Here is a 15,186-nt window from a genome sequence, read left to right as displayed (position 1 = left end):
TCTGGACAATAGACTGGTCTATAGTCTGAACAATAGACTGGTATGTAGTCTAAACAATAGACTGGTCTATAGTCTGAACAGTATACTAGTCTATAGTCTGAACAATAGACTAGTCTATAGTCAGAACAACAGACTAGTCTGAATAATAGACTAGTCTATATTCTGGTCAATAGAGTAGTCTATAGTCTGAACAATAGACCTGTCTATAGTCTGAACAATAGACCTGTCTATAGTCTGAACGACAGACTAGTGTATAGTCTGAACAATAGACCACAGACTAGACTAGTCTATAGTCTGAACAATAGACTAGTCTACAGTCCATAGACTAGACTAATCTATAGTCTGAATAATATACTAGTCTATAGTCTGAACAATACACCTATAGTCTGTACAATAGACTAGTCTATAATCTGAACAATAGACTAGTCTATAGTCTGAACAATAAACTAGTCTATAGTCTGAACAATAGACTGGTATGTAGTCTGAACAATAGACTGGTATAGAGTCTGAACAGTAGACTAGTCTATAGTCTGAACAATAGACTATTCTATAGTCTGAACAATAGACTAGTCTATAGTCTGAACAATAGACTAGTCTATAGTCTGAACAATAGACTAGTCTATAGTCTGAACAATAGACTAGTCTGTAGTCTGAGCAATAGACTAGTCTATAGTCTGAACAATAGACTGGTCTATAGTCTGAACCATACCCCAGTCTATAGTCTGAACAATATACTAGTCTATAGTCTGAACAATAGAATATTATATAGTCTGAATAATAGACTATATAATAGTCTATAGTCTGAACCATAGACCAGTCTATAGTCTGAAGCATAGACTAGTCTATAGTCTGAACCATAGACCAGTCTATAGTCTGAAGCATAGACCAGTCTATAGTCTGAACAATAGACTAGTCTATAACCTGAACAATAGACTAGTCTATAACCTGAACAATAGACTAGTCTATAGTCTGAACAATCGACTAGTCAATAGTCTGATCAATAGACTAGTCTATAGTCTGGACAAAAGACTAGTCTATAGTCTGAACAATCGACTAGTCAATAGTCTGATCAATAGACTATTCTATAGTCTGAGCAATAGACTAGTCTATAGTCCGAATAATAGAATATTATATAGTCTGAATAATAGACCATTGTAGTCCATAGTCTGAACAATAGATTATTCTATAGACTATTATATAGAATAATATAATCTAGTCTATTGTTCAGACTATAGAAGAGCTTATAGTTCAGACTATAGAATAGCCTATTGTTCAGACTATAAACTAGTCTATTCTTCAGTCTATAGAATAGTCTATTGTTCAGACTATATACTAATCTATTATTCAGACTATAGACTAGTACATTGTTCAGACTATAGACTAGAATATAGTCTGAACAATAGACTAGTTTATAATCTGAACAATAGACTAGTCTAGGGTCTGAACAATGGACTACTCTATAGTCTGAACAGTAGACTAGTATATTTTATTAATTTTAGATCAAATCATGGTGTTTACTGGGTATTTCCAGATATTTATATGTATTTTTATTTGTTTGCAATGAAAAGCTGTATATATTTTGATATTTTGTTGAAAAATAAATAGTCAATGATATTTAAACAATTTTAAATTGTTAAATTTTATTACTCTACTTTTAAAACTTAACTCTACATTATAAACATTGGCGTTAAATACAGGGAAACTTCTAACATAATTATTTACACTCAAGTCACAATACCGAATATTTAATAGTCAAGTCAAGAGTCAGGGTCTTTAAATATTAAAAATATTAATATTCCCCAATTTTAACCAAGTATTAAACCAAATGGTTTAATTGTTTTTGACCTTATATGAACAATTTCTCATTAGTTTTGTTTCAGCTAAAATATTTTATTAATTTAGTATAAAAAAAAAACATGTGTTAAATTAAAAAAACATTAAACAAATAAACACTTTTTTTTAAATATTATTAAACTTAAATCAAATACAAAATGCAACAAGTTACTATTAATACATAATAAACTTTATCAATTTCCAGTTAATTGAATTTGTTATTATCAAATTGTATTTAATCTTTAAACAAAACAACAACAAAAAAGAAAAAAAACTATTCACGTGTTTTACTATTTATTCAATTGTTTTGCTTACAGTGTCGCGTGTGTGTGTTTTAATAGGTAGTACAGTGTGCGATGAGGGTTTTTCTAAGCGAACAGCAGACATGTGCCCGGGTAGCTCAGTCGGTAGAGCATTGGACTTTTAATCCAAGGGTCCAGGGTTCAAGTCCCTGCTCGGGCGAGTTAAATTTTTTTTTATATATTTTTTATTTGTAATAAAATTTGAGGAACATTTTTATAGTTTATTTATTAAAACAATTAAAAATTTTCAAGTTTTTTTTTTAAAAAAAAAATTTAATATTTAAGATTTTCCTTTCGCAATTTTATTAAGGATATTGATAAAATGCGAATGGGACAGTAGAATAAATTATAGTCAGAACAATGGAAAGGACTGAAGAATAGACTTATCTATAGTCTGAACGGATGTCTTGTCCATAGTCTGAACAATAGACTAATATATAATCAAATAAGACTTATGTGTTAAAATAAAAAATGAAACATGTTTTAAAATTATAAAATTGAAATAGTAAAATGATGACCCACAATAGCAACTTCAAATCGGTGAAACCATGCCCTTCCTTTTTTGATTTTTACCCCAATATTCTCCAGCCTACATTCTACTATAAGAAAGTTCTTCAATAACAATTACCCATTAATCCCTTAACTATATGTATAAGGGAATATAAATGGTTTTGTTTTTACTTTTACTATTGTAAGTACTATGTAAAACCGTATCAAACACAGCCTCTAATCTATTAAGAGTGATTGTGCTGCTTGTAGTATTTAAATAGTTATTAAAACCATTTTTGAGCACTCTATTGAAATTGAATAACTAAATATAAATTGAACTAATAATAGTGAGTGTATCAACACAAAATTACTATTTTCCATAAGACCATAATTACTTTTAATCTTTAGTATTATGGACTGTAGCTCTATATATGTATATCTGTCTATGGTGAAACAAATGTAACCAAAAATCCTCAAACCAAACCCACCACTATTCTAAAATACATACACCAGCATTTCATTTAAAAGGGGGGTAGAGAACGATTTAATAACATTAGTATTAGTTTTACGTATATAGATTTTTGTGAACTTAATCATATTTTGTATAAAGGAGCAAGAGTTAAAAGAAACTTATTTAAAAATTCTCTTTCTGCCTTAAATTGGTGTAATTAAAAAAAGAATATTTTGTTAAAATTGATTAGAAAGCTTTTAAATCGAAAAATATTGAATTAGTTTTTAATCGAATAAAAAATTTAATTAACATTTTATTCGAGTAAACAAATATTTTATTCGTCTTAAGAAGAATTTTATCAATAAACTGAAATTTTAATCGATTTATGGATATTTTTTTCGATGAACCTTAAATTTTATTCGAATACTTAATATAAATATTTTGTATGAATTAAAAAAAAACGTTTTGTTTTTGAACCGAATATTCTTTTAGAATAACCGAATTTTTTTTTTCGAATAACCGAATATTTTATTCGAATAACCGAATATTTTATTCGAATAACCGAATATTTTATTCGAATAACCGAATATTTTATTCGTTCATCCTATACATTTTTATGAAATTTTATACACTATTTCGCCGACTCAACGATTAACCGAATAATTTATTTGATTTATATTATTCGAATAATATTATTTTCGATTAATCGAATATTTACCAAGATTAACCCATATCTTATTCGATAAACCCAAATATTTTGTTTGAATAATTTATTTGAATTTTAAATTCGATTAATTGCATATTTTGTTAGTTTAATCGACAAATTTATTCGATGAACCGGAGATTTTATTCGATAAACCTAAAATTTTTTTCGGCCACTTAATATAAGTATTTGTTTGGATTAACTAAATACATTTTTCGTGTAACCGGCCATTTTTCGTAGAACCGAATTTTTTATTAGAACAACCGATTATTTTATTCGATTTGCCGAATACTTTTTTCGATTAGTCGAACATTTTATTTAATTACATAAGTTTTTTTATTGGAATAATCACATAAATTTGATGAAATTTTATAAACGGTTTCGCCAACTCAACGATTATTCGGTTAATCATTATTCGAATAATATTATTTTCGATTAAACGAATATTTAACAAGATTAATACGTATCTTATTTTATTCGAATATTTGATTTGAATATTGAATTTGATTAATTGATTGATTAATTGTTAGTTTAATTGACACTTTAATTCGATGAAACTAATGTGTATTTTATTCGATAAACCGAATATTTTCTTCAAACAAATATTTTATTCGTCTTAAGAAGAATTTGTTCAATAAACTAAAATTTTATTCGATTTATGGATATTTTTTCGATGAACCTACAATTTTATTCGAATACTTAATTTAAATATTTTGTATGAATTAAATAAAAACGTTTTGTTTTTCAACCGAATATTTTTTTTAGAATAAACGAATTATTTTCGAATAACCGAATATTTTATTCGAATAACCGAATATTTTATTCGAATGACCGAGTATTTCATTCGATCATCATATACATTTATATGAAATTTTATAAACTATTTCGCCGACACAACGATTAACCGAATAATTTATTCGATTTAAATTATTCGAATAATATTATTTTTGATTAATCGAATATTTACCAAGATTAACCCACATCTTATTCGATAAACCCAAATATTTTGTTTGAATAATTATTTGAATAATGAATTCGATTTATTGAACACTTTTTTACTTTAATCGACACTTTTATTTGATGAAACGAATATTTATTTATTCGATAAACCGAATATTTTCAACGAACACTTAATTTTAATTTTCTTTTTACAATTTTATTCGAATACTTAATTTAAATATTTTGTTTGGATTAAATAAAAACGTTTTTTCATTGAACCGAATTTTTTTTTCGAATAACCGAATTTTTTTTTCGAATAACCGAATATTTTATTCGAATAACCGAATATTTTATTCGTTCATCATATACATTTTTATGAAATTTTATAAACTATTTCGCCGACACAACGATTAATCGAATAATTTATTCGATTTAAATTATTCGAATAATATTATTTTCGATTAAACGAATATTTACCAAGATTAATACATATCTTATTCGATAAACACAAATATTCTGTTTGAATATTTGATTTGAATATTGAATCCAATAATTGAAAACTTTGTTAGTTTAATCGACACTTTTATTCGATGAAACGAATATTTATTTATTCGATAAACCGAATATTTTCATCGAGCACTTAATTTTAATTTTCTTTTTAAATAACTGAATATTTTTATCGTGTAATTGGCCATTTTTCATTTAACCGAATGTTTTATTGGAATAACCGAATATTTTATTCGATCTGCCGAATACTCTTTTCGAACATTTTATTTAATTACATAAATTTTTTATTCGAATAATCACATAATTTTTATGAATTTTTATAAATGGGTTTGCCGACTCAACGATTATTCGGTTAATCGTTATTCGAATAATATTTTTTATTTAATTTGATTAAACGAATATTAAACAAGCTTAATACATATCTTAGTCGATAAACCAAAATATTTTATTCGATTGTGTGATACGAATATTGAATTCGATTTATTAAAATTGAATTCGATTCGAACACTTTGTTAGTTTAATCGACAATTTTATTCGATGAACTAAAGATTTTATTCGTTAAAACGAACATTTTATTCGGACACTTAATTTAAATATTTCTTTGAATTAATTGAATATTTTATTCGAATATTATATTCGAATAATTGATTATTATATTCGATCTGCAGAATATTTTGTTAGATTAAGCGAACATTTATATCATAAACATTTTATAAACGGTTTCGCCAACTCAACGATTAACCGAATAATTTATTCGATTTATATTAGAATAATATTATTTCATTTAATTTGTCTAAACGAATATTTAACAAGATTAATACATATCTTATTCGATAAACCAAAATATTTTATTCGAATATTTATTTGATTTGAATTTTAAATTCGATTAGTTGCATATTTTGTTAGTTTAATCGAAACTTTTATTCGAATATTTTGGAATTATTCGTTAGCTTATTCGAATAATTATGCTGATCACATTCTAAATAATGGCAGTAACAATAAATTTCCAAAATTTTGTTTTTGATTATTCGTTGTTTTTTTATTCGAATAATTAACCATATATTTTGTAAAACAATTCTTAATTAGCGCAACAATAAAGAAACCATTTTTCGGAATAATTTAGTTTCATTTGATCAGTTCTTTATTCGAATATTTTGCATTTATTCGTTATTTCATTCGAATAACTAAATTTTAAAAAGATAAAATTTCCAAAATTTTGTGTTCGACAAGTCAAGAAACTATCTCTCGGGAAATTTTTTCCATTCATTCGGTTCATTATTCGAATATTTATAAATTAATCGTTATTTTATTCGAATAATTATAGGAATAAATTTCTAAAAAAAATCTGAGTAACTTATCTCATTTACAATAATGTTTGAACAGATAAATTTTTTCATCATTTTGTTTTCGATTATTCGGTATTTTATTCGAATTATTATCCGAATATTTACTTTTCAAAATTTTTTTGGTAGTTATTCCTTTATTTATTCGAATATTTTGCAATTATTCGTTATTTTATTTGATAATTCCCAAATAATTTCCTAAAAACTCTTAGTAATATAAAGATAAATTTTTTCAACATTTTGTTTTCGATTATTCGGTATTTTATTCGAATTATTATCCGAATATTTACTTTTCAAAATTTTTTTGGTAGTTATTCCTTTATTTATTCGAATATTTTGCAATTATTCGTTATTTTATTTGATAATTCCCAAATAATTTCCTAAAAACTCTTAGTAACTATAAAATTTATCATAGAATTTTATAGATACACAATACAATTATTTTAGATTTAATTATATTGAATATTTCATTGATTAAACGAATATTTTATTCAATTACCCGCAATTTGTATTCGATTTGTAGAATAATTATGTGATTATGTTCGAATAAGTAAAAACAAATTATTCGAATAATTCCATATTATATATTAATCGATTAACTAAATAATTTAAAGGGTTTGCATTCGACAATTTTATTCTTCATTTGATTCGATTAATTTCATTTTTTTCCAATAAACAAATATTTTATTCGCTTAAACAATTTTTATTCGAATAATCGAATCTTTTATACGAATAATACCGTGTCTTATTTTATATTCGATAAATCGAATAATTTTTTTTCCCAAAATTTTCAAATAAAATTTTAATCGATTAATATATTAAATTTAAAAAAAATTCTTTATTGTTGTTATCAATAATATTTTATTCTTCATTTGTTTCGATTATTTAATTTTTTCCAATAAATATTTTATTCGTTTATTTGATTTAACGCACATTTTATACGCTTAAACTAATCTTTATTCGAATAATAAAATGTTTTGTACGAATAATCCCGAATCTCATTAAAAATTCGAAAAATCGAATAATTTTGTTCGCAAAATTTGCAAATAAAATATTTTAATCGATTAACCGAAAAATATATTAAATTTGTTTTATAAACCTTTGATAAAAATAAAAATTTATTATGAATAATACCGTTATTATTTAATCTTTATTCGAATAATCGAATGTTTTGTATGAATAATCCCGTATCTCATTATATATTCGATATTGTTTTCCCCAAAATTTTCAAATAAAATATTTTAATCGATTAACCGAATAAATCAAAAAATTTTGTATTCGATTAAACCAATATTTTTTAGATTTAATTCGAATATTTGATTTGAATATTTTATAAATTATTTTAAATATTTCTTTGGTTAAACGATAATATTATTCGAATATTTTATTCAATTAGTCGATTAAATACATTAAACATTTCTTTTGTTAAACCATAATATTATTCGAACATTTTATTCAATTAGTCGATTAAATACAAATTTTATTCGATTAAACAAAATTTTTATTCGAATTGTCGAATGTGTTATACGATTAAGGCAGTATCTTATTATATATTCGATAAATCGAATAATGTGTTTACCAAAATTTTCAAATAAAATATTTTAATCGATTAATCGAATAATTTATTAAATATTTTTTTAGATTTAATTGATATTTTATTCGAATATTTTGAATATTTTATGTCTTTGGTTAAACGATAATATTATTCGATTAATCGATTAGACAGATATTTTGTTTAATTAGTCGTTATGTTATTATGTTCTATTAAATACAAATTTTATTCGATTAAACATTTTTATTCGAATAATTGAACTTTTTATACGAATAATCGCTAATTGTTTATTCGATAAATCGAATATTTTGTCGCCAAAATTTTGAATAATTGAAAAATTTTTAATTTTAAAAAAATTTTAAACGAATATTTTTAAGATTTAATTGTTTTCGAAATTGAATGGAATATTTGATTTGAATATTTCTTTCATTATGTGGAATATTTTTTCAGTTAAAAGTACATTTTATTCAATTAAACAAATGTTTTATTCGATTAATCGAATATATTATTCGATTAACCAAATATTTTATTCGATGATACATATTTGATTCGATTAAAATTCAATTAGTTAGTCATTTATGCAATTATTTTAAATTAAATACAAATTTTATTCGATTTAACTAATATTATATTCGAATAATTTTAAACGATTAACCATATTATTTATTCGATATAAATTATATTTAACTCGACTTAATTGAATATTTCTTTTTTTATTCGATTAACTGAACATTTTATTCGTTATATTATTCGATTAAGCGAATATTTTATCGATTAGTTGAAAATGTATGTGATTATGATCGATTAAATAACTGTTTTCTCGATGAAACAAATAACTTATTCTTACAAATTCATATTAAATTTTATTCGAATAACCGAATAATTTGTTCAATTTAGTCGAAAATTTTCGATTGAATACAAATTTTTTTCAATTAAATAAATATCTTCTTCCAATAAATTCATATTCAGCCCAATTTTGAATAAAAAATTCCGCGGGAGTTTGTTCCCCGGGAGTTTTTTCCCATTGAATTTGAATAGGAAAAATGTGAAAAGGGGAAAAACTCCCTGGGAATTTTTATTAATAATTGGGCTGATTATATTTTATTTGATTAACCGAATAATTTATTCGATTTAAATTAAATTTTACTCGCCTCAAAGCATATTTAATTCGATTTAAATAAATATTTTTTGCTTCACTGGATATTTTATTCGATTCAGATCAACCCCTTCATTTGATTCGGTTACTTAAATATGTTATTCGATTCGATAAAATATTTATTAAGTGTTTAATTGAATAGTTATTTTGATTTAATTAATATTTTATTCAATCAATTAAAATAATATTTTAATCGATTAAAATATTTTATTCGAATAATTGAATTTTTATTCGCTTTAATTAAAATGTTAAAAAAATTCATTAAATCAAATATTTGATTAATAAAATAAAATATTTTAATCGATTAAGCGAATAATTTATTCGATTAAATATTTTATTGCTCAATTAAACGATTAGTTTATTTTTAAATTTTATTCGGTTAAATGATAAATTTATTCGAATACTGAATTTCAATATTTTATAAGTAAATTATGTAGTTTAACAATGTTTTATTCATTTAACCGAATATATATTTCCTGCATTATATTTTTAAGATTTAAGCCAAAAAGCTGAATTTGTTTCTTTAAATATTGATTTTGATTTTTGCCCTCAATATAGTTACATTACATCATTTATAAATTAAATAATTAAAAAGTCAACATTATTTGACAGTTGGTAATCACTTGTGTTAGTTTTAACAATTATGACCAAAGTCATAATTGAATTTTCTAAAATAATTTTGGGCCAAAAACAGAAAAAATAACCTCAAATATAAAATCAATTCTATAAAATGAAAAAAAATTTGTTTAAATTTTCAAATTCAACTCATGCAATATTTAAAAAGTATTTTTGGTGTTAGAGTAGAAATAAATGTGTTCGATGTTGTTGTGTCTCAATATGTGACAGATGCATATTAAAATACTCGGTATATTTGTATAATTGCATGTGTGTGTGCCTCTGGTAAATATAATAAATTTATTGAACACAACATATTGAACTCAATATTATTATTAAATATTGTAGAAGTTGAATGGGGTTGGCACATTAAAATTCAATTCAATATTCATACAAACACTTTTGTATATATTTTAAATGTAGATGTGGAGTGCAAATTTAATTCCCAAAACTCCCAAAAGCATAAAGTAAATTATTTCAATTAAATATTTTCTCTACAACTACACAAATCCATAAACACATACAAACTCTCACATACAAATGCATATTTATTTATGTATGTACGTACGAGTATATATGACTAAATGCATTTAAATGGCATGCAAATGCATGCGTTTGCCTGTCTATGTTTATCTGCAAGTAAGTTGTGGGGCAGTGCATTCACAACTCTATCATTGCAATTTGTTTTTGTGTGTCTGCGTGATTGTATGAGTGTGTGTTTGTATTTGTATGTGTATATTAACAATTGTCCTTTAATAAGTATAACAAAATATGAAATTGTCCATCTTTGCTCAAACCTTCTCCAAAAAAAAAAAAACAATCAAACTCAAATAAACCTCATCTGATATTGTACTCCAACTAAAAGCACTATGGATCAGTCACTTTTGCTAAATTATTTGCGAGCATTTTTACATAAATATTAAGTTTTTAGAAAAACTTATTCGAATAAAACATTTTTTGGTAAAACGAATAAAATATTTAGTAAACCTAATAAAATATTCGGTCTATCAAACAAAAATTCGAATATTGAATTATTTTAATCGAATAAAATATAGAATTGCATAATATTTTGTTTCAATAATTGAGTTTTTATTCGTTTTAACGAATATTTTTTTCGCTAAACCGAACAAAATATTCGATTAACCGAATATTTTATTCGATTATTCAATATTCATTTAATAAATTTTTATAGTCTTAAATTATTGCATGTTTTATTCGAATAATTCAATTTTTATTCGCTTTAACGAATATTTTATTCGTTTAACCGATAAATATATTCGAATAACTAAATATTTTATTTGATTAAACAGTACAAAACGAACAAAAATAACCATATAAAAGACCAACAAAAAAAGGACCCGTGTCTCAAAGTTTTTTCCAAAGTCATGCAGTTTTTTTATGGGCCTCCAAAGATTTGGGGCCTCGGTGTTATTTTGGCAAAAAAGTGATCACATTCTCAGGCTTATATCTGGCAAACAGTTCAGAATTTTGATTTACTCTTTGAGGCAAAGTTGTAGCCCTTGTCATAATGAACAAAAATTATAACCATATAAAATCAAAAAAACTTCATCTTCAAGCAAAAAAAAACTTTAAAAACTCTGACTACTATTTGTTTTGATCGATGCATAACTCTCTCTCTCTCTCTATGAGATACGCTTCACTTTGGAACAAAGTATCCGAAATTGTCTTAAAATATTATTTGAATCGGACAAAATATCTGTTTTATCGGATAAAAGATTTAATCGAGTAAAATATTATTTTAATCGAACAAAATATTTGTATAATCGAATAAATTTGTTTAGTCAAATGAAATAATCGCTTAATCGAATATAATATCCATTTAATCGAATAAAATATTTATTTAATCGAATAAAATATTCGTTTAATCGAATAAAACATTGATCTATCGAATATTAATCGACTAAATTCTTTTTAATAATATCAAATAATCGCAAATATTCGTTTAATCAAATAAAATAATTTTTTAATCGAATAAAATATTTATCCAACCGAATAAAATATTCATTTAATCGAATAATATATTCGTTTAATCTAATAAAATATTCGTTTAATCGAATTATATATTCGTTTAATCGAATAAAATATTCGGTTAATCGAATAAAATATTCGGTTAATCGAATAAAATATTCGGTTAATCGAATTAAATATTCGTTTAACAATATTTATTTTATCGAATAAAATATTATTTAATCGAATATAATATTCTTATAATTGAACAAAATATCGTTTAATCGAATAAAATATTTTTTCAACCGAATAAAATATTTATTTAATCTAATAAAATATTCGTTTAATCGAATTATATATTCGTTTAATCGAATAAAATATTCGGTTAATCGAATAAAATATTCGGTTAATCGAATTAAATATTCGGTTAATCAAATTAAATATTCGTTTAACAGAATAAAATATATATTTAATCGAATAAAATATTATTTAATCGAATATAATATTCTTATAATTGAACAAAATATCGTTTAATCGAATAAAATATTTTTTCAACCGAATAAAATATTTATTTAATCTAATAAAATATTCGTTTAATCGAATAAAATATTCGGTTAATCGAATAAAATATTCGGTTAATCGAATTAAATATTCGTTTAACAGAATAAAATATATATTTAATCGAATAAAATATTTATTTAATCGAGTGAAATTTTGTTTAGTCAAATAAAATATTCGTTTAATCGAATAAAAGAATCGATTAATCGAATAAAATATTCCTTTAATCGAATAAAATATTGCTTTAATCGAATAAAATATTCGTTTAATCGAATAAAATATTCTTTTAATCGAAAAAAATATTTATTTAATCGAATAAAATATTCGTTTTTTCGAATAAAATATTACTTTTACCAACTAACTATTTTCTTCAAGTTGCACAAACAAACAAATTATAAAGAGAAATTATCTTCACCAACCCATTGTGCACATTTAGCCATTCATTCGCTCCTACTTCGCCCTCTTTCCATACCATTCATTCACTTCATTCCTGCTTCATTCACTCATTTATTCATTTGTTTACTTTTGTCCAGCAACAACAGTCACAAAAAGTATTTCAATCTGTTTGTATTTAAATTTTTATGCGTAAATATTGTGTTTCTGAGTGTGTAAGTAAGCAAACATGTGTGTATGCGTGCGTCTGTGAACATGTCGCAAATGCAACAGAATCCTTTTTTTGCAACTGGTTGTTGCTGCTGTTTTATTGTGTCCCAATACTATCAAAAAACAACAAAAAAGTGGACGAGAGTCTAGAGTGAAAGTGGCATTATGTGTGTCTACATTAAATTTTGCAGCATGTGTATGTGGGAGTGCTTCTGTAATTTGGTTTATAAAATTGCTGTGCATGTACAACAAGCCTCCTATTGAGCTTTTCAATATTTTTGTTTTTGAATTTTTTTTAAATTTTTTTGCTTTCATTACACGAGAGATTGTTTAAATACAATTTAACACAGTCTGTGAAAATATTTTGAATGAAAAGTGAGTTTTATATTTATAAATGGGTTGCAATTGTAAAATAAATGCATTTACAAAGTTTCGAACTAATGAGACGATCTATACAAATCATAGAGAAATAAATGAGCTTTTAGAATAAGGATTGAAATATTCTTTTCTCTATTACTGCCGTCAACTGTATTTAAATCCATAAATGTTTAAATTAAATTGAATGCATAATTCATTCAATAACTACAAAATACAACAATTCAAATACTTATTGATTTCAGTTTATATTTCAACATCAAACAACAAACAAATTGAAATTCTCTCATTGCTGGTGATTATTGAATATTTCGAAAAATTTGCATTACAAATTTCCTTTTTACTTTTCATTTTATTTTTATGTTTTTTTTTTGCCAATAATATCTTTAAGATAGAAAAATATCCGAAAGCACGCACACATTCATTCATACAATAAACATGACCTGATAGCTGTAGAATATGAGAGAGAATTTTCTAAAATTTTATTTAAATTTTAATTTAAAATACAATTTTAGAGACAATTCTGCCAACTACCACAACGAGTAAATTGTGTAGTGTTAGAAAAAAAAACACACATAGAACTCACACAGCAAAAAAAGAATAGAAATTAATTAAGAAGTGTCAAAATAGCTTAGAAATATTTTCAAATCAATTTTTCCCTTTTAACAACACACATACAGTACACTACACTAAGACAATTTACATTTTGTAACAGTAATACAAAAAAAATGGAGAAAGAAAGCATATAGCTTTAAATTTGTTGAAATATTTTTTTATAGAGAAGAAAGTATTAGTACAATTGTACTTAGTTTGGTACAAATAAAAATAAAAAAAGGACAATTTAAAAACTTTCTACAACTTAAGGCTTTATTTGCAAAATCTTTCGCATTTTTTATTTATTGATAGTCCATGTTTTATGGGGTTTATGCCAGTAATTTTAAGTTTTTATATGTTTTTTTTAAATCAAATAAATGTTTACAATACCACGAATAAAACTATTCGACTGCTTTATTCGAATTAAAATTTTGATAAAACCAATGATATAGTCAGTAAGTTTAATAAAATGTTTAAGTTAACGAATAAAATATAGGTTTAATCGAATAAAATATTAAATTAACCGAATAAAATATTCGATTAATCGAATATAATATGCATTTAATGGAATTAAAGAATTTGTCAAATCGAATAAAATATTCATTTAATCGATTAAAATATTCGTTTAGTCGAACAAAATAATCGTTTAATGGAATAAAATATTGTTTTAATCGAATAAAAACGTTTAATGAAATAAAATATTAGTTTAATTGAATAAAATATTCGTTTAATCGAATAAAATATATGTATGTATGTTTAATCGAATAGAATATTCATTTAATGGAATTTAGAAATTTATAAAATCGAATAAAAAATTAATTTAATCGAATAAAATATTATTTGAAACTAAAAAAATATTCGTTTAATCGAATAAAATATTCGTTTAATTCAATAAAATATTCCTTTAATCGAATAAAATATTCGCTTAATCAATAAAAATATTCGCTTAATAGAATAAAATATTTTTTAATCGAATAAAATATTCGTTTAATCGAATAAAATATTCGTTTAATCGAATAAAATATTCGTTTAGTCGAACAAAATAATCCTTTAATGGAATAAAATATTGTTTTAATCGAATAAAATCGTTTACTGAAATAAAATATTAGTTTAATTGAATAAAATATTCGTTTAATCGAATAAAATATATGTATGTTTAATCGAATAATTGATTTCATTAATCGAACAAAATACTCGT

General features: G+C 23.7%; 1 non-coding gene across 1 annotated transcript; it reads left to right on the top strand.

Moving 5' to 3' along the window:
* The first annotated feature begins 2,222 nt into the window (after positions 1-2,222).
* Positions 2,223-2,295, top strand: TRNAK-UUU (transfer RNA lysine (anticodon UUU)). Its single transcript has one exon. It is a non-coding gene; the product is annotated as a tRNA-Lys (tRNA).
* Positions 2,296-15,186: the final 12,891 nt, after the last annotated feature.

The sequence above is a fragment of the Calliphora vicina genome, chromosome 5, assembly GCF_958450345.1.
Source record: "Calliphora vicina chromosome 5, idCalVici1.1, whole genome shotgun sequence".
NCBI classification, from domain to species: domain Eukaryota; kingdom Metazoa; phylum Arthropoda; class Insecta; order Diptera; family Calliphoridae; genus Calliphora; species Calliphora vicina.
The sequence above is the reverse complement of the archived record's forward strand: the minus strand, read 5'-3'. Positions and strand labels throughout refer to the sequence as shown.